This window comes from Lepidothrix coronata, unplaced genomic scaffold, assembly GCF_001604755.1.
Source record: "Lepidothrix coronata isolate B3197 unplaced genomic scaffold, Lepidothrix_coronata-1.0 Scaffold33, whole genome shotgun sequence".
Taxonomy (NCBI): domain Eukaryota; kingdom Metazoa; phylum Chordata; class Aves; order Passeriformes; family Pipridae; genus Lepidothrix; species Lepidothrix coronata.
In genome coordinates, this window is record NW_016690213.1 from 3,844,755 (window position 1) to 3,867,936 (window position 23,182).

A 23,182-nucleotide genomic window follows, 5' to 3' on the forward strand; every position below is an offset into this window, starting at 1 on the left:
AGAATTTGTGCGGATGATGCAGAATAGGTTTAACGAGTTGAAAGGGAGACATAAAATGAATACATATGTCCACTGCACAGAAAAGTGGGCCCTTCACTGCTCTGTGTGTGTAGAAACCAAATTGCCAGTAAGGATCCAATCTGAAAAATCCATCCTCCAGCAGAATGACTGCTTAAACGGGGCTTAGCATTCTTAATATTTTTCATTGCTCACCAGTGATTCAGTAAGTGCCTTTCTGCTGCTAAAAATCAGTTCAAGATTTTAATGAACAGAAAAGTTGGTTCAGTGAATTCCAGCTGTGTTTTTTCAAGAGTCTGTGCAGCATTGCTGAATAGGAGAGAACGTATAGTTTCTCTGCAGGTGAACTGTCTTTTTTTTTTTTTTCCAAACTAATTGCTCCCTCTCTTCCTTTTCTCTCCCCTATGACAGAAGACAGCTATTGATGCCTGCCAAAGTAGTGGAAAAAATGTTGCTGGCAGAGGCAGATGCAAATAGAACCACAAATCTACAGGACTCTCAATATGCATGCCCAGCAGTGGTGTTAGTATCACGACTCCCATCAACCGTTCCTTCCTATCACACCCCACTCCACCTTCCCTTTTTTATTCCCTGTGTTGTTCTCAGGCCAGCAGCTATGTGTAAACAGGATGTGGGAGCTGTACTGAAATGTATTCAAGTCCTGTACACCTCCGTCCTCACCTCTGGCTGCAACGTGCATCCTGCCTGGAACATCTGCTTCAGATAAATACAGGGAGAGTTCAAGCTGTGCAGAGGAGGGTACAGCCTGGAGTTCTTCAGCCAGTTTTCTCTTGTCATCTTCATTTTTTACCATTTTAAAAATATAGAAAAAGCATTTTACTTCTAACTGGAGGCAGGTTTCCTATAAAAGCACTGTTTAATATTTGTGAAGAACCTACTGCCCATTAAGAATCATGTAACTTATTGTTTGTTTACATATTGGTTCTAATGATGTCAACTGAAAGGTGCACATTTATGTGCTGTTGATATCCTTGATGTAACTTGAGATGGATTTTTACGGTTGACAGTGCAGTTTTTAAAAAATTGCCTCTGGTAATCTGACTAAAATGAATCATAAATATAGCACAGTTGTACAGAAAGGATTTCATTACCGCTTGAAAACTGAAAGACAGAATAATGTAAATGGTTGCTACTTTTCAGTAGAATCCACTGCAGGCAGTCTGGGAGATCCTGGGAATTCTGTAGTAAAAAATGGCAACTTAGGGGTCTCTAAGGGTGCAGATCTCCTTGGCAGAATTTAGACATATCAGTTTATGGTCATTATCACAGACATCTCAGTAGACAGCATGATTTTTAATATTAAATCTTCTGATACAGAAAAAAATGAATGTCAAAATCATTCAATATCCAAAAAAAAAAAAAAGGTATAATATTCTTACTTATTCCAAGCATAACAGAGAGTCCAGTATGTTAGGACTGAAAATACCTGTATGGACACACTCACAAAGCCCATGGTCATGCACAGTCAGCAAGCTGCCTCCAGTCCCAGTAAGAGTGGTCAAAGGCCTGTTACTGCCACTGAGGCCATAAGGCTGCACCTTTACTTACACCTGAGAAAAGAAAGGGGACCCCTTTCCCCTTGTACTTGTCACCAGATCCCCTCCTGCTCTGGCCTGACCTCTAGCCCTTCTTGCTGCCCCATCCATGGAGCATAAGAAATCAATTTTGACCACAGTCTTGAGGAGGTTTGGGGGCAGTACTGCCTCTGCACATGTGTATATGCATATACATGTACATACACACGCTCACAAGGAAGCTAAACAGGAATAGGGCTCCATGCATAAGATACACAAAGACTCACAGTCAGAAATCAGGTAGAAAATAACACTAACAAATCTACAGTTCTACTTTGACAGACTTAAGGATAAACATTTTCAGAGATAATAGAGAATGACTAGAGACTAACAGGCTTTTGAACGACACCTTCATTTAACATTGCACACATCTCTTGGGCTTTAATTTTCTGAAGCTCCTGTACAAGTATTTTGGTCAATACATCTACTCAAATGCAGCTATCTGCAATGTTGCTGTCTATATCTAGATTAACCACATATTCTGCCTTTACAGTGAATGGGTAAAAATAACAATTCTAGGATACCACAAATTGCATGTAAAAGTAGATCTCTCATAAATCCAGTGAACATCCAATTAAATAAGTCTAGCCTCAACGTGCCTGTTTTCTCCAAGGTCGAAAGCCAGACTCAAGTAACCATTCCAACATAGGAAAATGCTTCAAGTATTTGAGATGGCTCTTACATTTTGTGACACTACTTTAATCAAAATTTTGAGGAAAAGATTCTTAAATTAATGAAATAAACTTGAAATACTCTAAATTTTAAAAGTATCTCTTTTTATATACTCTGGTCTCACAAGCAATCTTGCAGGTGCATTTCGAAATTTTTATATTTGCTATCGTTATATAAAGGATTTTTTGGGGGGCTGTGTGGTGTTTTTTGTTTGGGTTTTTTTTCTTTTCTGGCAAAGAATTCCCCAAATAAAGGACCTAGTGTTAGTTAGAAGTTAGATTCAAAATTACAACAGCCCTATTCATTCAAATGTTTTTTGCAATATGTCACATGCACAAAGGTCTCACCTTTTTTACCACAAAGACAGAAAGCTTTCCATGGATCAGTGAAAGCAAGACACTTCAATTAATAATACCATTGTAAGCTGGGATGTCACTCAGGTACTCTGATTCACCTGAACATACTTAGAAAGTATAGACAAAAAGGCAAGACTATGATACAGAGCATAATCTCTTCTGCAAAAGTATGGAGTCTGATAGCTCAAGAACTGCTAACCCTACACATTGGGCCTACAGTATGGGAATATTTTGTCCTTGCAGAGAAAGCATGGATACTCAGAACAATTTCTGCTTTTGCACAACATTCAAACTATTGTTTTGATGGACTACATGTTTGTTTCCCCTAACTCCTCCCATTTCAATTTTCCTGACCTCTAAAGATCGACACAGTATAGTTATATTACATATGTGCTTGGGTATTTTCCCTGGATGCTCCTACACAGAAATTCTTATTTTCCCCTGTGCCAACCACTTTTTTCTGCCACTATCTTAGTAGTGCCTTAGTAGTATTGATCCAACTACCTATGACTTCAAGCTGTAAAATGTATATACAGCTGCATCATAGTTCTATGATGGATATGACTGACCTAAGGCTTTTCTGTCAATCAAAACACAGCATGACTGATGTGCTGCTAGAATATTTCAAGAATAATGGTCACATTCTGTAGTAAGCCACTGTGATCTGCCAAGATGGAGGGACGGAGTAGAGGGCTGATCATCATCTGAAAACTGTTGTTAAGGTACCAGCATCTAACAACCAAAGTGAGATCAGGACTCATATCACAGGGTGCTGTAGAAAGGCTTTCAGTATATTGCAAGTTAAACAAATAAACAAATCGAAGGGAAAACTGAGCTGCAGCAATGTGGACTTGTTCAAGGTCATTCAACAGGTTAGTAGAAAGACTGGAAATTGAGCACTTGAGGGCCCTCCCTAGAATCCTTTATCTGCAAACCATCCTCAATTCCTTCTATCACATAAGCCTTTTAAATCAGGGCTTCATGCTCATCATCACCAAGGTGTTAAAGTGATAAATCTTCTTTTAAAAACAAAAAGCACTTCATCCTTGCAAGGGGAGCAGCAAGGCTCTTGAGAGTGTGATATTTTGATGCAAATAGGCCATAGCGCTGAGGACATAAAAGGCAGACTCCTCACAGTAAGCAATAACAGGTCAGCACACTGTGCAAAGGGAGTCAGGATTATAATTTCCTGTGTACACATGAAAAAACTAATACAGACATGACTCCTTTTAATGTGATCAGGTCTGGGTCTAGGCTGTAACAGGTCCCATTTGCTAGCTCTTGGTTAGGGTCAGTACAAGGAGGAACTTTGTTTTGGGTCTAGGACACTCTAGAATTTCTTACTTTTCTGATTTTTAATGGTAATTTCATCCTTTTCTAGCTGTCTCAAATTCTTTTTGGGAAATGCATATTTAAAAGCTGTTGAAATTCAGTAGGCCAAAAAAGAAAATCTACAGAAATGACAAAACAGTACATTACCATATCATCCCTTGTCACTTTTTGCTCTCAAGTCACAGGAATTGTAAATGCTGGCTTTGCTTGCCAGCTTCTCTGCAACCACCCCAGCAGCGCTAACTTGGAGCCCATTTCTATCAAAACCACATGCAGCTCTCCAAAAAGTATGTAAAACTTCATAAACATGATTCCTCCTACTTTCAGTAAAACATACATCTTCCAGGCAGAAGGTAAAGGCAAACTGTAGTGGCCACTGCTGGCCAAACTAATAAGAAAAGGACAATGTTGTTTTCTTTACATTTCTGACATGACACATCACAAAGAAATGCCAGATCAGGGGCAAGTTACACTAAGCTGCACTGTGCTTTTTGGTCTTGTGATGTGACGTAACCTCTTATAAAGCAATGAACGAATTGTAATGTAAAGAAAGGCTTTTGAAAGATCTGTTAGAAGGAAATAATTGTTGAGCATGGGAAGAAACTAAGTAGCTGATGTTCCCCAAGAACTGAGTGCTGGCTCCAAGCAGTGCTCCATGTTTGTGCCCTGCTGAAATGAACAGACCAACCCACATGTGCCATGTCAGCATCAGAGGCCACCCAATGCCACTGGAGGGTGCCAAGAGGTTGGAGGGTACTCTGTTTGGGGAAAGCTGTTTGGGGGAAGCTGCAGTACAGAGCCCATGCAGCCCATACTGTCCTCTGCCACCCTGTCGGGGGGGACTCCATTTTGCAGCCCCTTTGGGTGACTCAACAATGCCCCATTCCCTGCTCTTTTTTTGCCAGCAGATGATATCTGGTCACTCAGCTTGGGTCAGCCATGGCATTCATCAGACACAGACAAACAGAAGAGAGGCAGCAAAACTGTGATGCTACTGGCATAGCATAATAAGGAATCAAATGGAGACCCTGCGTCATATAAGGGTTCATTTCCCACCCTTATATAGTTTTTCTCTCTTTACCTTCAAAGCCAACTTCTTGGACCCTAAGGCTTCTGAACACTATTACAGCTGCAGTGGCTTGGGAGGATTATGAGAAAAGGAAACACGTAAAGGAGTCACAAAAAAGGCAGATGAAAGAGAAGAAGACACAATTAGGTAGGAAACAAAGAAAAGTGAAGTTAAGAAGAAAAATCACAGAAATTGCAGAAAAATAAGGGACAGGACATATCATCCATAGTAAAGGCTTAAAAAGTAGGAATTTTACACTAATTTCATGCAAACTAGAGGGATGAGAACCAAATGTAAATGACGCTTGTAAATTTGACTAAATATAACTTTTATTGTGCAGTCCTGCATTTAGAAGGGTCATTCTTGAGTCTCAAATCAAATCTTTCATCCTGCATGAGATATGTTTTCCATTATTTTTTGAAGCAATCTATTGACTTCACCACTTATGGGAGGTATTTTTTAAAGCAAGGCTCAATATGCAAAGAGTACTGCATACACAGTTCTGGAGATGATGATGTTTATAGCAGCATTACTAGGATTTAAGATGTGGAGGCAGAAGTTAAGAGAGAGAAGTGTTTGGAGAAGAATCAGAAAGTCAGCCTTGACAGAAGCAGATGCAAATTATAATTGCAAGAGCTGTTTGTTAATACAAAGCCAGGCAAGAATAAGACTTATTAAACCCATTCCTTGTACTACTCAGCATGTACTAAAGTACACTTACTCTTCTGGGATTTCAAGAAGGAAGTAATCCCAACACTTCTCATGCCCACCAGGAAAGGTTTTTTTCTTCTATTTTCACCTTCCATAATCCCTACAGTGGCAAATCCATATTTGAAAGCCTGTCGGGTAAGCTTTTTTTAGAGTTGCTTTATCTTTTGCAAACACTGCTCTCTTTCACAGAATTAAGAAATACCATAGTTCCTTCTCATATGTTTAGATTTACTCTGTTTTGCTCTTTGTATTTTAAGACAGAAGTGTTTATTCGCAACCGAGCATTAAAGAGGCCATTAGAAATATATCATGTGACAGCATACTGCAACTCCAGAGTACTGCAGCTCTACTGTACAACAGAAAACACTTATGTTCTCTAAAGCTGCCATTTTATAGATCCTTTCATTTTTCCATTAAGTTGAGCCATGTCTTTCAAACTCGCTGATAGGAAATGCTGCTTTGCCATCACATGCACATGTTCATGTTGTTTCTTTTGAATACCTACAAGATTTCATTAAAATGATCATTAAAATGCTCATAAAAATGAGAATACGATTTGAAGCTAATCAGCAAAAAGCTATATGTTATTGCGCACAGTGGGTTTTACTGTTCCAACTTCTTCCCTAACTAGTAAAGACGTCTGAGATATTTGCTGAGTGGCTTTTTTGTGTGTGGTTGTTTTTTTTTTAAGTTAGCTGAATATATTATAATAAAGCTTCAATGCACATTCTCAGGATGTGATTCACAGGGTTTGGGATGTCATTATGTGTTAGGCACTATAAAAATTACTTTTGTTTTTTTTTTTTTGCAGTAGTGCTTGTAGAATTTTTGCTGTTTCTATCTCTTTCTCAGAACCAAATAATGACATGACAATTGCAGGTTATAACCTGTGACAGGATGTATTATCCCACTGTGCTTGAGGAATAGCTCATAAATCATAGACCAAATGAAATATGGAACAGAAAGACAGCATTGCCTCTTTTGGGTAACATGGCTCTTATGAGTTCTGATTTATCCATAAATCCAACCTTCACATCTGTGGACTACCTTCTGGGATTTTTTCAGACTAATTCACAGTAACTCTCTGAAAAGTTCCTTTTCTTAATAAGAAAAGTTTTCACTTGTCCTCTCAAACATTTGGAGGGGCAACTGGTGAAGGAAGCATCATAACACATTTACTGTGAGGCCAGAGGGCTGCCATCTCCTGCTCCCCTTTACAAGCTGGGTCCTGTTATGCCCACTGTCTTAAATGGCAAGTTCTGCCAAGCCAGCGGAGTCATGGGTTCATGGAGAAGGGTGGCGGTGTTTGGGATTGCTGGGCCAGTCAGCCGCACACAGGACCTGGCAGGCACCCCAGAAAGGTAGTGTTGAGCATGATGGGCAATAGATGCTTCCCTGCCACCCTCTGTCATGTCCATTCCCTGCCTCAGCTGTGTTAGTGTCTCTGACAGCTGGTTTCTTGAACCACCCTGCTCCCCACATCTCAGGCAGAGAAAAGGCTTAGCACTGCCTTCCTCTGAGTTGGTGCTGAGGGCCCACAGCCAGCTTGCCATCATGTCCCTGCGTGCCTGGCCTGCACTTGAGGAGATGGGAAAACGCAGCGCACCAGTGCTCCGGTATGTCCCACATCCCAACAAAGTTCATTCCTGCCCACACAGCCAGATCAAACTGTTCAGGAAACAATCTGGGGTCCATATTAGCACTGGGTACCATCACTGCTGGGGCAGCTTAACAGGGTGGAGGGAGCACTGTTTCTAGCACATTCCAATTGACAACAGCTGGGACAGCTCTGCTCTGAGCAGCTGCCTTCACCACGGCCCGGCTGCATTGCCTTGTTGAGTTTTCTTGTGCTGAAGTCTCACACAGAGACTTTCCCTTTGCCCAAGGCATGTGACCCTGCCAACTTACAGGCTCGCATCCCCAATAAGAAAAACAACAACGTTAAAAAAAAAAAAAGTAGAAAAGTAAAGGTTAATTAACCTCAGGTCTGTTCTCAGCAAAGCAAGATAAGTAATAAAAATAGCTTCTCAATGGTCCTTGTGTCTGTCAGAGTCTCACTCTGTGATCTTTCAGTCAAAACCATGAAAGCGAGAGGGGGAGGAGAGGCTGATTCGCTACTGTCCTTTTCTTGTGCGTGTGTTCCCAAGGCTGCCTGGCTCTGTCCTTCAAATCATCTCCACCAGTAAATCATTTAGCAAAACCTGTCACTCTCGGCCATTGTGAGGAGACAAAAGCTACCCATTTAACCCCAACCATAGCTGATTCACGCGGTGGGGAAGGCAGGCTCACAAAGGGAGGCTAGCAGGGAAGGTGGCAGTTGGGTTGGATTTCATCTAGACTGATGCTGGTTTTCCCTCTCTTTTTTTTTCACTTCCCCCCCCAACCCGGCCCTTCTCCTCTGTTATTTTAAATTAGCAGCTTCTCTCATACTGGGATTGTTTTTGAAGACCACATGTTTGTCAACAGAGCTGTTTCTGCTTGAGTAATTTGACCTCAGCCTGGCTTCAAAGGTTTGAAAGGACAAGAAACACACATAACAGCATACATCTATTACCCCTTTCACCTGGACAGCCTTTTGGACCATTTTTGTTGCTTAGGGAAAAAAAGTGGTAACAAAACATCCAATTAGTCACAGGGAACTAGAGCTATTTCAGTCAACCTGCTATTTGGGGAAATCTGCACTGCAATTATCAGGTTCATTTCACCTGAAGTATTGCTCTAAACTGTCAGCTAAACCCCTGCTACCTTGAATCATAACCTCTGCCCAAAGTCTGCATCTCAAATGGGCACCTCTTGTGTTACAACAGGTTGTTCCCTCTGCCAGGAGATCTCTCTGCCCTGATATTTTAAAATTAAAAATCAGTCCTTTGACATAGACATCAAGTGTTGACTCCTTTCTCATAATCGCCTTTGACAAAGTTTAATCTTCGTGTAACACCTCCCATCTCCAATCATTCAAAACCCTGAAAAGCCAGACAGGCCATAGGAGAGCAACAAAATAGCGTTGTTGATAGTAAAATAAAATGCATAGAGAAACTAAGCAATACTGCAGATAGTTCCATGATTTATTCCTTCCCCCCACCAAATTCCATATCCCTGGTGAGCATAGAATCTGCCATAAAGCAACCTGTAATTTATGTATAAAATATACTTGCAAATATACACAGTTTTGATTTCTAATGATACTGTCATTAATCCAGTAATTCAGTAACTATCAATCAAGTGTAGTGCTATGTTTTAAGAACCAAGCACTGAAGTGGACAAAGACTCACAAACACAAAATGTGCCACATCTGCGCTTCTCCAGGGATATTTCTGACTTTAGTTATGCATGTGAAATCCAAGAAATTACTAGGAACTACACATTTTTGCAATCTTTTTAATGTGCCTTTTAACAACAAGCAGATCGGGATGTGGTTATTGCTTAGTGTGTTAGACATATTTATTCCGCTGTTGGGCATTTAAAATTCCTTAAGTCCTCTTTTCACTATGAATTGTGTGTCAAAATGTTGGTTTGGATATCAAATTCTCTCGTAACCCTCTCATTAGGAAGGGTCTTTGTCTGCCTGAGTCTCTCTTTTGATTCTTTTGTTTTGTTTTTTGTGTTCCCCTGACAGGTCTATCCTACACCTTTCTATAGCTAGCAGAGTAAAGCAGAGTTGGGAAAACATGTTTTGCATTACTGAGTTTGCAGTCTCACTGTAAGCTTTCTCACAGATTCCTCTTCAATGAAGGGTGGAGGGGTGGGGGAGAAAACATGCTTTTCCCTGAGACTGCAGAGTATGTGAATTGTCTTCTCTTTCAACCTATGGGGCAGTCTTCACAGATTTCAACACAAATGGAAGAAATATCTGATTTCCCATTCCATCTGGATTCAGTTTCTTTCTTCCTCTTTGTATAGTTTCTTAGAGACATTATGGAGCTCAGTGGAGGGGCTGCTTACATATGACTATGGCGGTACTGGGCATACTGCCAGAATTTCACTCCAGGAGGCTGCAACAGGAATCTTTAATTAACTTGAACCAAAACACTGAATGGCAAAGAACAAAAGAGTGGGGGTGGAGAAGGAGAGGAGGAAGGGACAGAGCAGAAAATAATGTTTCCCATACTAGAATCTCCATTTTTGGTCATGGTATGACATGATCATAATGCCGCCTTATATGTATTTACTAGAGCATAGGTAATAATTCCCAACTCCTGTCTTATTCAGTAAATTTTGCCTTTCTTTCTGCTCATGGAACTAAAACCTTTGCATAAAAACCAGTACTCTCTTGGCTTCTATATGAACTTGCAGTTTGATTACACACATCCTCTATAATTTACAAGATTTTAAATATAAGATGGCTGAATCTCCCACATCTTGAACATTACAAAACTACACTGTAATATTGTGACAGTGCATAGGAGTACCCGACTTTGAACAAGATCCTACTCTGCACGGCATGGTACCTATATGGTATGTCCCTGTTCTCAAAAGTTTACATTCTAAGCATAAGCAAGAATTAGATCCAGGCAGATGAATAACATAACTGCTTACTGAAACAGCATTATTCGTTGTTGTGAAATGTTTTCAAACCAGAATGAATAATGTTTCACACTCATTTTGCAGAAACATAGAAGATGCAAAGCAGCAGAAAATCAGGCCTGAAATACCTTTCTTACTTGAGCTCAAGGAAATGACTGGTTTCTTTGCCGTCCATTTTCTGGTTAAAGATGTGTGCAGAATAATTACTCTAAATGCAAAACTAATGGTGATTTCATGCATATCCATTCAAGTTGGTTTGTGATGGAGGCTCTGGTACTGTTCTAGCTAATGAGGCGCAGTTGCTTAAATATTTGTAAAAACAAACATATAAAGGACTTGTACATGCTCAACATGAACTTATTTACACATTCAAAGGAATATTCCAGTGTGAATTGATTTGTCAATTGGTGGTTTGGATTGTATTATATTTTCATCTTCTAGCTTAATGACATCTTAAAAGAATCAAGCTTATGATGTCTCTGATGTGAACCAAAGCATGGTAGCAGCAAGAGATTCCCTTTAAAACCACAGTACTGACCCACATTGAAATGTTAATGTCAACGTACCCAAACTCCAAAGAACTATTTCATCCTCAGAAGCATATATACCTTTTCCTATCCTAAACTTCCAAAACAAATTAACCCCAAAAAATGATCTTTAATTTCATGTTTTAAACTGATGTTTGGTGTTGCTGCCTAAGCATTTATGGGAAAGAAATCACATTTCACTGCTCTGTAAAGCAATCAGGTACTTGCTAAGTACAGTTTGAAAACTTGATATAGAGACAGCTTCCAGAATCCCCTCAAAACAGAAAAGTTTCCTCAGAGGCCTGAGGTTGTGTCATGTTAGGACCAGCTGCAAAAGAATGTAAGAATCTTTAAACTGAATAAGACGTCTTTGATAAGACCCCCTTCAACTTTACAGAGATCAGGGGGCCTGGGGTAAAAGAGTCATTAAATGTGTGTTAAAGAAGTCTCTCAAATTTTTTGCAGCTACCTTCTTTGGAAGCCATAATACACATAGAGAGCAGACTTGGAGAGCTATCTGTAATATATTTAAAATTTTTTCTTCCTTTCTTCATCTATATATTTATTTATTTATGACTGTATATATATATATATTTATACCTATAACCTTTTCATGAGTTAGTTTGATTCACATGACTTAAAAAGAGATTTGCAGAGCTATACAAGGATAACATTTAGAGTGAGAATCCAGTTTATATAACAAAATTTCTATCTGCTAAAATACAAACTCTGCTCTGAAGTACTCTAACTACAGAATAGCTAATTGAAAGACATTCAGTTAGATTTACTGGCATAAGCAGAAGAATTTATCCTCCTAGTTTTCTCGCTCTGTAAATATATGTATACTTGTGTGGGTGAGTGTGTGTGTGAGTGCGTGCATAGATAGATACATAGGTGGATAGATAGATAGATGATAGATAGATAGATAGATAGATAGATAGATAGATAGATAGATAGATAGATAGATAGATAGATAGATAGATAATCAGCTACCTAACCAAAACACACCCAAAGAGACACTGACCATGATTACTGAAACCTGTGAAGAATGAGCACAATACAACTGCTGTTCTCCACCTAATCATTAGGATACTGGCTCGTTCTGGATTACATTTACTCTAGAATCTGTTTTAAACATTTAAAGATGTTATATGCATATATACACTGAAGGCGTCATTAGTTGTTTCTGACCTTACTCTGCCAGAGTAGCAATATAAACCAATCTTTCAAGCAATATAGTCCAACTTAGAAGTTTCTGTGAAATCTTCTCTTCTTATTTACATTCCTAAAAATACCAAAATGAAAAATGGTTTCAAATTCAAAGTGATAGCAGAATAAAACGTACTGAAATCCCTATCAGAATTCATTCTTCATGTAATAGGTTCCAGTGACACTAGAGATAGAGCTGAGGCAAAGTTAACTCACATTATTTTCATGTGAAAAATAATCCTGATTCTTTTGTACTGGCAGATTTTTAACAGTGTTGAGTGTTCACAAACAAAAGCAAAATTATTGATGTGTATATTAAATGACCTTTCACTATAAAAGTGAATATGGGCTATCCTGTTCCATTTTCTTTCACATCAGCTTTCTGTTGGAACTTATTAATTCCCTTTTCTAATGAAAATTAGCCCATTGTGAGTGACAAATGGCTGTTAGAAATTCTGAATACATGTAGTCACAATAAAAATAAAGTTACCATCATTAGAAATGTAAAGGTAATAAAATGCCTCAGGTCAAAAGAGATCATTATATGGGAAGACTTTTTTAACTAGCTGACATATCCCCATGGTCAGCAAGCTTTCATTCCATGGGAGTTGCTCACTGGTGTGTCAGTACTGCTTTCCAATTTGCTCTATGATTACAATTCCCACTAGTTTCCAGGCATTTCTAAATAAGGCCCAACACTTCTTTACATCAAGGTTCCATCTTACATCATGCTCCAGTAATTTTCACTAAAAAAAAAATAAAATGAGAGGAATATCTGAGAATTCTCTTAGAGCAGAATTTAAATTAAATCTCCTTATTAATGATGTATGGATTTCTTTCATTGTTTAGGAGGCCTGTGAGCAGTTGAAAGAAACAAGAAGGCTTTTAGTAATGGGCACTAACAGCACCATTGTCCTTGCATGGAAACTCTTGGACATTCAGTGTCACAGGGTCAAAAACAATCCAAGCTCCCACACCAAAGCACTCTGTAGAAGGCCACACAGACCTCACAACACTGATTTTTTAGAGCTTGGGTGGGTTTCTGTGAGTGATGTGTTAAGTTCAGTATTGAGAGGTAGAAAAGAAATTAATTTTTGTTAAATTTTACAGTTATTCAGACTTCTCAAGTCCATTTTTGATTTTCTGAGTTAGGTTGGAACTCTGATGGGAACCAGCTAAAGCGTGAATTGGAATTATTATGAGACAGCCTTCTTTTCTAATGATTTTACTTCTGGCACATTCTCTGTCAAGCACTGGGCATAGTGTTGCTGCCTTGCAAATAATTGGGATAGAAATCATGGAGGTATACAAAGCAAGGGAGGGGGGAGAGAAAACAGGACTAGGAAAGGAATTTATTTGACTTCATGAACCTTATGAACTGTTGCATTTAATTGCTAAGAAAATATTTGAGTCTCTTTTTGTCTGGTTCCCCTCTCCCTTTCCTAGCTTCTGCAATGTGTGACCTGGATGGATGTTTTAAATTGCAGATGGCAGTCAAAGAAGCCTCATGTACTTCAGAGGGAAGCTAACTCCATATCCCTGCATAACTGCTAAATAAACTAAATTCTGCATTTTGCTGTGTATGTGCAGGAAATATATATCAGGTACAGGTTATAGAAGTATATTGATTAATACAAATACACCTCCAGAATATGTACAAGTGCTATAGCATGGAATTGTTGTGCTGTCACAAAACACATAATTTATAGTGTTTTGTTGTGTTGGTGAAAATAATCTGAAAACCTGAGCCCCAAATGTTGCCAATATGTCAAAATATTATAAAAACTTATTTTCAAAAAAGTATGCTGCCTCATTCTCACTACTGTCAGAGATATGTAATAGGATGGGAGAAATAAAACGTTTTTCATGCACAAAATATACATCAATATTCCTGTTCAGAATGCATGTAGAGCACAATGTATTTTTCTGAAGTTTACCTTCTCATTCATGAGGAAGTTTTACTTCTCACAACTCCAGCAAGACTTTCTTTTCAGTCTTTACTATTACCTTATCACAAACTTTACCACATGAATTTGAGAGAGTATTTTTTGTTTTCTGGGGGTTCAGAGGTATTTCTCAAAACATAAATTTTTTTTCAGTGTCACACCAGAACCGCACAGGAGGCATTCAGAAGAAATGGGAGCAAAGTTGGAAACTGAGGACTTCCATTTTTGACTAATGTTTTAAAGTAAAGAAAGTTTACCTCGAGTTTTGAGTGAAACTAATAGTAAACCACAGCAGTTCTGTTAGTGTTTTGTACAGTGATGTTCCTAGATTAGAAGCAAAATTTCTTTGTGAGGGGGCTAACAATACTGCAGGGGGCCATCTTGCTTCACTGAACTGGAACATCCAGTCTTTTGAAAGCACTCACACATTAGGTCGTAAGATTACTCTCACTATAGCAACCCTCTCCACTACAATCTTTTCTTTTTTTTTTTTCCCGAATTTTTTGGTGGTTTTTTTTTTCCTTTTTAAAAAGACTTTTTATAAATTAGCTCTGCCACTATCTATTATCTTCCTCAACACTCTCTATCCTTTCTCTTTCCAAACCTCCTTACTGTTGCAGTCAGTTAGAGCTCAGTTTTTTCAGTGTTTGGTTTCTGAACTTCAGTTTTTATATGTAGGGGTTTTTTTAATAGAATGTGGTATTTTTTATCCTGTAATATCAGTAAAATGTCAAAATAAAAAATTCAGGGCACCTCTTGATCATTTTGATATTCACTTTCTCTGAGAACTAGGCTTTGTCTCCATGACCCTCTAGTTGAGTGATGAGGCAGTTGTGAATGAAAAGTAGACACTATGAATAGTTTGAATCTCATATATCTGATGAAACTGCTGCATTGTTGAAGGGATAAGAGTAACATTAATCAGTTGGTATAAGAGACGAGAAAACCTAAATATCGATGAACAGCTACCTCTCCAGGTAAAAACACCTTAAACAGCAGCATGACTGAAGTGTAGGGAGGAGAAAAGATAGCTCTTCAAAAACTCTTTGAAAAGCCAAAGAAAGCTGTTTGGGCCTGACCAGATGCATGGAAACTTCAGCACTCTTGGGTCCCATACTCATATCCAAATTCAGCTGCCTGCTGAGTGGGGAATATGAGCCTCATCTTGCATGAAGACTTATTTAGAGCTGATCAGTGACCAGATTCATAGGGGCAATTGAGTACTGTCCTGATTATACCAGTTCCTGAATATTAATGATCCTTCATTCTATAGAGATTCTTCAAAGGCAAAAAATAGGTCAGAGAATACAATATATATTGTTTCTATTTTTGACACAGAAACACAAAAAGGCTATAAGGACAAATTTATAGCAAAACACATTAGATACAGTTTGAGAAAGACTGGTTATTTCAAAAGGTGAGATCCACTATAAATATCTAACACAGTGCAGCTTATCCAAATAAAGATTTATCTGTTCTCCAACCTTTCTAGCTGGCAAGTGAAATCCTGTTCAAGAAACTGTGTTAAAAGAACAAGTCAGAAATGTTGGGAGCAGTGTTTGTTTTAACTGAAATATGTGCTGCATGCCTAACCCCAGTACAGAAAGTAACAGTCTAGATTAAACAATGCACCTAAGAAGAGGGTTTCTAGACCTCAGTCACTGTAGGAAGGGAGGGCCATTATCTTAGTGATGAAGTCTGCTTTTGTCCCTGGAGAAATAAAAAAATGAGTTAGCCAACTATATATGAGCTGGGTTTAGGTCGCTGACGCTTGATTGGGTGTTGACAGAAGCTGGGAAAAGGAGGAGGAGGCTTCCTTGGCTTGAATTGCATGTCCTGCCAAAGCTATTTTGAAACTAAGTTGGAAATTTCCTTGCAACACCATATGTGATAACAAAAGTGACCTTATAGGCAAAATATTTCACTTGGTGCCCCAGGAACCCAGACGGTGTTCTTATAGCTCAGTATAAAAAGTAAAAGAAAGAAACAGTGTTTCACACTCTGCAGAACTGCACAATGCTATGAAGACTTAAAAATATTTAATCATCCATCATCAATATTCAGTATTAAGTCACCTTGGATAAAATTTCTAGTGTATTCCTCATTTCATTCTTCTTTTATGCGATCTTTCATCAAAGGACTGAGGAAACAGAAATGGCCCTTTTAGCAAGAGCAATACAATCTAGTTTGGGGCCAGTATTACTAAACTGAAAGTGTCCTTTGCAGCAATAATTTTTAAGTTGCTCTGTATGTGCAGGGAGTATTTTCTTCACTACGGCTTTTTCTTGCTTCACATATTAATATGCCTGATCAGGAATCACTGTTTCTTTTCCATAAGAACAATGCACTGAAACGAGGTAGCTGGTACAGCTGGCTCAGCCATCAGCCAGTACAGCCCAGTGTAGCAGGAGTGGGGTAAGCAGGAACACTTGTCACTTTACAGAGGAACTGCCACTGCATGAGTCCAACTTGTCCCCATTCCCATTCATGAGGTAGCTCCATCAGTCTCTGATATAGTCCACAGATTTTAAACTATAGTAGAGCTGGCACTGGCAAATGCTTGTTGCTTCCATGTGAAGAACAGTTTGGTGATGTCAAACCACTTCCTAAAATAGGAGCCACACAGCTCAGAGTGATATCTAATTGGGCGGTGTAAGAGGTTTATGAACTGTACAGAGTGATTTATCTATTAACCCTAGGGGTAGTCCATGGCAGATGACTCTTTAACAGCTGGAAAGGCAGTGTGAGAAAGATTGCTGCCCTGCACTGGGGACTCTTTGGTACTGGTTCTGAGGCTGAACAGAGGTGCCAGTGACAATGTTACATTCAGAGAAAGAAATGTTAAAGCTTCAGTTAATAAAGGCTGCTGATGTCGGAGTCAGTCAGCTTTGGTCAAGCAATAAACTTGGAAGTCTTTTCCCCCAAGGGTATCCCTTTTTGTCTCTAAAACAAAGGAAAGTGAAATGAAAACAAGAAATCCAGACTATATAGCAATGCATTATGTGACTAAGCTAGCTGTTGCTCTGATACTTTTCATTTTGTAGCCCAGTCTATTCTGGAGGAAAAGCCTAACTCTGCCTACCAGACCTTTGCTTTAGATAGCTAGACAGGGCAATATATACTAGTATGATATTCTTTAGCCCTGTGAACCTACCCACATGTGATAGGAAGTCTGACCTGCCAACAACACATAGTGTTGGAAAAACATTTACTATTTATTTACCTCTACTAGCAAAAAAGAATGGTGGGAGTAGTTTGACTAACTCTATTGTTTAGGTACTCATTCATTGGGTGCTTAGTTACTTTTAACACCTCCAAAAGTGCAGTAAGTTATTTATGGAAGATTCCAGCTTCAGCAAAGATGCCCTCCAGCCCTGAACTTACAGCTATTCATGCCCTAGTGTTTTAATGAAAGCCAGGCAAATATCTAACAGGGCTGGGTTGAGGTAGCTGGGGGGGGAGGTTTATATTAAAATGCAATACAACACCAAAGACAGCAACAGAGACTAAACAAGAGGAAAGTCTTCCCTCACTGCACTCATTTAGCAAGCACATGGAAATAATTGTTGGCCCAGAGACACATATCCATAATTCCCATTGTGCTTCAAGAGCCAGCATACCAGCCCTGTGCACCCTTACAGAGCGCTCTGAGCATTGGAATGCAAATCTGCACACCAAGCATCAGGATTTGCGTAGTCGGTATTCTCACAATGAGCAACATTATCAACTAGAACAAGGCTCCCAGACCACGTCAGCAGCCATGGAGCTTGCAGGAGTTCATCAGCATGGGAAAGACTTGTAAGCAAAGCAGCTCTCCTGTATTTAAAATAATTGATTTACTATTCACATTTGATGAAGGCAGAACTTAATCTAGTGTGTTAAAGTAAGGAGGTGCTTGTTGAAACAAGTAAGGGGCGCCTCAAAAACATTCAATAACATGTTGTTGATATTTTGATAGAAATTAGTTTTAAAAAGTTCATGGATAGTTCAAATAAAATGTTGTGTTGCTTTTGACTAAGTCGTAAAATGGCCAAAGCCAAGAATTTTCTTCTATGAGCTTCATCAAGGAACTGAAGAAGACTCAAAGACATGTGCCATGTCAAGTTGCTTCTCAGCCCATGAGCCAGACCACTTGAGGTGACAAAAGCAAGCAAGTAGGTGACAGGGCTGGGGGTGGGGAGGAGGGAAAGGCAGTGATCCTCAGCCCCTGCTGGGGAGCATGCTGTCCAAGCTTTCGTCTTTCTCCACACATGGATGACAGCCGGCAATGGCTCTCCATCTCCATCCCCAGTGGCATTGCCTCCCTACTGTTTCCTGACCCCACATGCTCTATGTCATGGTTGCATTGGTAGCTCACAGATCAGGCTGCCACACTGCCTGGGATTGTGGGAGAGGAGAAAGACAGCTAGTTACATAAATCGAAGAATAAAATGCCACAGGTTTTTATCCTCATCTCTTTTGAAGGCAACCAAGACAGACTGTTTTATCATTTAGATTCAAAATCAAACATTTAATAGTCTGAGGTTAAATTTTGGTTGGGGTCATGGAAAATTACTGTTTTGATTTGAATAAGGGTTCTGGAAAATACTCAAATTTACATCCTCAGCACCAAAATTCATTATTGCAAACAACACTCAGTTAAGAGGACTGTGTGAAAATCAGCACTTTCACGTTCAACAGGGTCTCTCAAACAGGGATCCTTTACTGACACTGCCAAAACAGGTGACAATTGGGAGAGCATAGTAACAATAACTAATGAAAACAGAAGATACATATTCTGACCCAGACTCCTATATGCTTATTTGAGGAAGAAAGAGACTAATTACTGTGAATTTAGGCCTTTAGCTCTTCTGTTATTTTCTTGCTCTGGAATAAAACCAGAAGGATCATGAACAAAATGGATTTGCTAAATTCAGATTAATGACTGAAGTCAGTGCATGAACTAGTTAGACTCACAGTAGGTGCATTTGAAAGGTGTCAGTGGAAGACTGAAAAACTCTTTTTCACAGAATCACAGAAATAATTTCTAGATTGATAGGGAAATAATTGATCTTAGAGCTAGAATTCTACTTTCACTGTTCATTTTCACATCACACTCTTTCAAAACAAAAATTAAAATCTGGAAGAATTAAGTTAATACCATATATATTCATATGTAACAAAATAGAATTTTAAAATTACCACACAGAACTAGGTGCATGTGGAAATATAAAAATAAAAGTACTGATGTTTTTTTAGCAGAAAACAACTCAGAAAGCTAATAATGTAAGGTTTTATCATCCTATCTGACAAAAGGAGAAACATGTCACAGTGAATTCTTCTCGTAAATTTTTAGCATTGAGACTATTTTCAACAACTAATAAGATGCAAAAGCAGGGTGCAACTGCTTGTTTTCTCCCACATACCTTTACTTTGCTGTTACTGCTGTTGCCTCGCTATCTAGATCATAAAATGGAGCTGTTTATAACTCGGAGCTGGGACATATCATCAGTGCCTTAAGTTTTCTTGACACAGGACTCCAAGGGATAGTTTTGCCACATCATTTGTAGCCCTTTCTTACTGGTGTTGCACTGTGATTTGAAAATAATAAAATGAAAAAATTCTGTAGTAGAAATATAGTTGCATTTCAACAGGATGTACAAAGTGAGTCACAACCAGAATTTAGCTGTCAGAAATGATCCCAGGACCAAAAAGATGGGTGAGCCTAAAGCTGTGATCTCAGAAGAGTATGGTTGCATGCACTTCAGAACACCCAATCAGGCTGTTTGCTGAGAAGCGCTGAAATTCCAGCCTCTAGTAACATGCCCTTACAAATGATTTATTGTACTTTCTACTGTTTATAAACAGAGCACATGGAACAAGCCAGGTTTAAGATTGTGTGGAGAAACAGACTAGGAAACAATATAGCTAAGACGTGCTCCACTATCTGGAGAAGAACTAGAACAAAGTTAGCAGTTCAAGTCTGACTAATGATAAAGCAGTATGGTTACCTGTAATCAGAAAAAAAAAGTCATAGTTCATTTTTTGATTTCTTCTTTGTTTCCTAGATAAAATATTCTGTACTAGACCCTTGAGTGGCGGGCAATTGAAGTCTACTCTCACAGCCCATAGGAATGACAATGGCAATGTCATTCCTGGAAAAGGGCTTTTGCATTGGGTTTGTCCCCTCTGTCTCCCACATGCAGACAGCACAGCTAATCTGCGGTGGTGGACAAGCTCCAGCTGAGCACGGTAATGCTACACCTGGCAGCAAGGATGTGGAACACTTCCCCTAGAAAGCACCAAGGTGTGAGGAATTGCTGCATTCCTTCCTCACCACAGTTTCCTTCCACATTTTTTTTGTGCCAAAAGTGTGAATGCTAACCAGCACATTTAGCTAGATGTTTTTATAACTTTCTAGGCCTCCTTTAACACCAAGTCCATTCAGAGATGACTGTTGAAATCTCTGCTGTCACTACATTCCATGGTGTTATGTCTTCTCTAGGCTCACTCCTAATGCCTATGTAGACTGCAAGTCATACAAAAGGTATTTCGAGTCACTGTTTATTTTACCAGCTATCACAACCTTTTAAGGAGCAAGACAGGTTAAATAAATAATGTAACGAGCCCGTAGCAAGTCTTTTCCTCTCCCCCAACCCCAATCTGCAGAATAGTGATCACTGAACCACGCCGCAAATTAACTGTAATAAATCCGGAGGAGGAGGGGGAGAGAGAGAAGCAAAACATTTCTGAGCTTCAGAAAGGTCACTTCTCAAAGGACTATTGACGTTGGTGAAGAAAGAAAACCCATCAATGTTTTTAAGGGGTTAAATAAATATTTTCTAGATGAATATTAGATATCCATTAATGTCTCTTTGTGTAGTCTACCATAGTACCTATCTTTTAGTTATCCCATTACTAAAAAGGAGGGGGAGAGAGAGAGAGAGAGAGAGAAAGAGAGAGACTTTCACTTCAATTTGCTTTGCACTCTGATGGTTGAAGACAAGAAAAAACTTTTCTGCCTCTTTTGAATGAATGGTCAAAGGTACCTTTGCGGCTCCTTCACAGGGTGAGCTAATCTGTGACAACTGTAGCTAATCTGGTAAAGCCGCCGCATGTGCACTAATGTGCTAATATGGGGGATTCAGAGTAGCCAGCAGTCGGGAAAAATCTCCGCTTCCTAAATGGACCCTCGCATGCAATAGCCCTGGCAACATATGCGCATTTTAACACCCGCTTAACAGGGACACAATGCGGTGGCCTTTGTTGTACGACACAGAGGCGCGATTCCCATGGTGGGAATTTCTGCCTCACAGGCGACATTCTTTCAGAAGGGATGCAGGGGCTGGTGGCCTGGGACGGCCGGAGCAGGGCGGCACGGCTGGGCAGAAAGGTTACATGGAAGTGTGCGAAAGAAAAGCCTCTCTGCTTATTCCTTTACTGCAAACCAGGGCATTTCCCCCCCCCCCCCATGTGTGTTGGGTAGGAAGAGGAAGAGGCAGAGGAAAGCAGGAAGGAGGGAGGAATTGGCTTAAACATGTTGAATCAGGTCTCTAGCTGGGAAAAAATCTGCTCATAGATTGTGGTGCTTTGTCTAATAGAGCTTTAATCAGGTTGACACCAGTTTGTAATGTTGTGATGTGCCCTTGGAGGAGAATTCTCAAGTTTTCTGGAGGAAAGAGTAAATAAGATTTTCTTGGCACTCTGATTGTTTTACTGAACCTTCAGGAAAAATTGCCTAAAGAGTATTATCAACTTTTAGTCTAGACCATGCAACAGGGAAGAAGATTTCGTAGACGATGACACCTCAAGAGACAGGCTGTCAAGAGACTTCAAAATTGGTCATGGTGGTGGTGTCTTTCTGGAAAAATATATGACCTGCAAACTGCTCTGGATCCTGGTCAGTTCCCAATGTTCCTTTGTTTTCAGGTATCCCATAGCCTAATGCAAAATGGTTATTAGACTGTGAGCCAATGCATATCTAGAGAGAAAGTCTACTCACCTCAGAAGGAAAAGTTTAATAACAACGTCTTGTGAGTGGGAAACAGACCACTCTTGTCAATGTGCCTTTGCCTGGTTGGTGCTCAGCACTTTTCCAGTATGGCTGGTGTCAAAACAGCAGAGTTATCATGAGCTTAACAGAACTCCAGGGACAATCAAAAAGCACAAACTGAAGTACAAGAAATTCCATTTAAACATAAGTGCAAAGCTTTTTTTTTTACCGTGAAGGTGATAAACAGTGGAGCAGGTTGCTTAGAGAGGTTGTGGATTCTCCACCATTTGGAGACAAAACCCAAGTGGACAATGTCTTGGACAAGCTGCTCTACCTGAGCTTGCCTGACCAAGGTTGGATGAGGTGATCTGCAGAGGGCTCTTCCAATCTCAGCCATTGTCATTCTGTTACTCCAAGAGCTCAGCATATTCCCCATACACAAGTGTCTTTCAGAGTTATTTTGTTTGACTGACAACACAATGACAATGGCGAAGCAAAAGCAACACCAATATTAACTCTTTTATCTCAAAAATATTCCTGTTTTATCACAATAAAAAAAATTAAAACTCAAGGGATACCTTAGCTGCAAATATGTCCTCAGAAAAGGGCTCATCAGATTCAGTGCAGTTTGGTCCTAAACACAGAACAGACTTGGCTCAGTATTTCCATAAGAGCATTACCCTGGTTTTAAAGTTGCAGTCTTTTTAGCCTTCTTCCATTTAAAACATATTCCACCATCAGCCACAGAAAGGTAGCAGAGCTGAAAAAAGTGAGATTCATCAAATACTTAGTAGTGTGTTTGGGATACCAGTAAAACAATATTATCCTAGCTACTCAACTTGTATGATTTTTCTCAGCTCTCTGAAAGTATTGGCAAGCAAGAATAAGTGTTGTGTTTCTAAATATGTAAATGGAGAAATCTTATTTATTCCTTTCCACTTTGTTGCATTCAGTGATACTATTTTATATTTGAGTTTTGAATGCATAACAATTGACCCCTACTGAATAGTGACGACATTTCCTCTCAGAGGAAGTCCTGAAGGAAGGAAGGTCCCACATAAACAAACTTCCACTCAATACAATAGAGTAGTCCACAAATGTGACCATTTTTTCAGGGCATGGGTGAGGCTGACACTCTCTTCCTGCTCATGCAGTCCAGGGCTTATCGCAGCCCTGTTTCCCCCTGTAATTTAAATGTTTGCATAGCTTCTAGTTCATTTGTGTTTTTCCCCACACAGTGCAGATGTATCC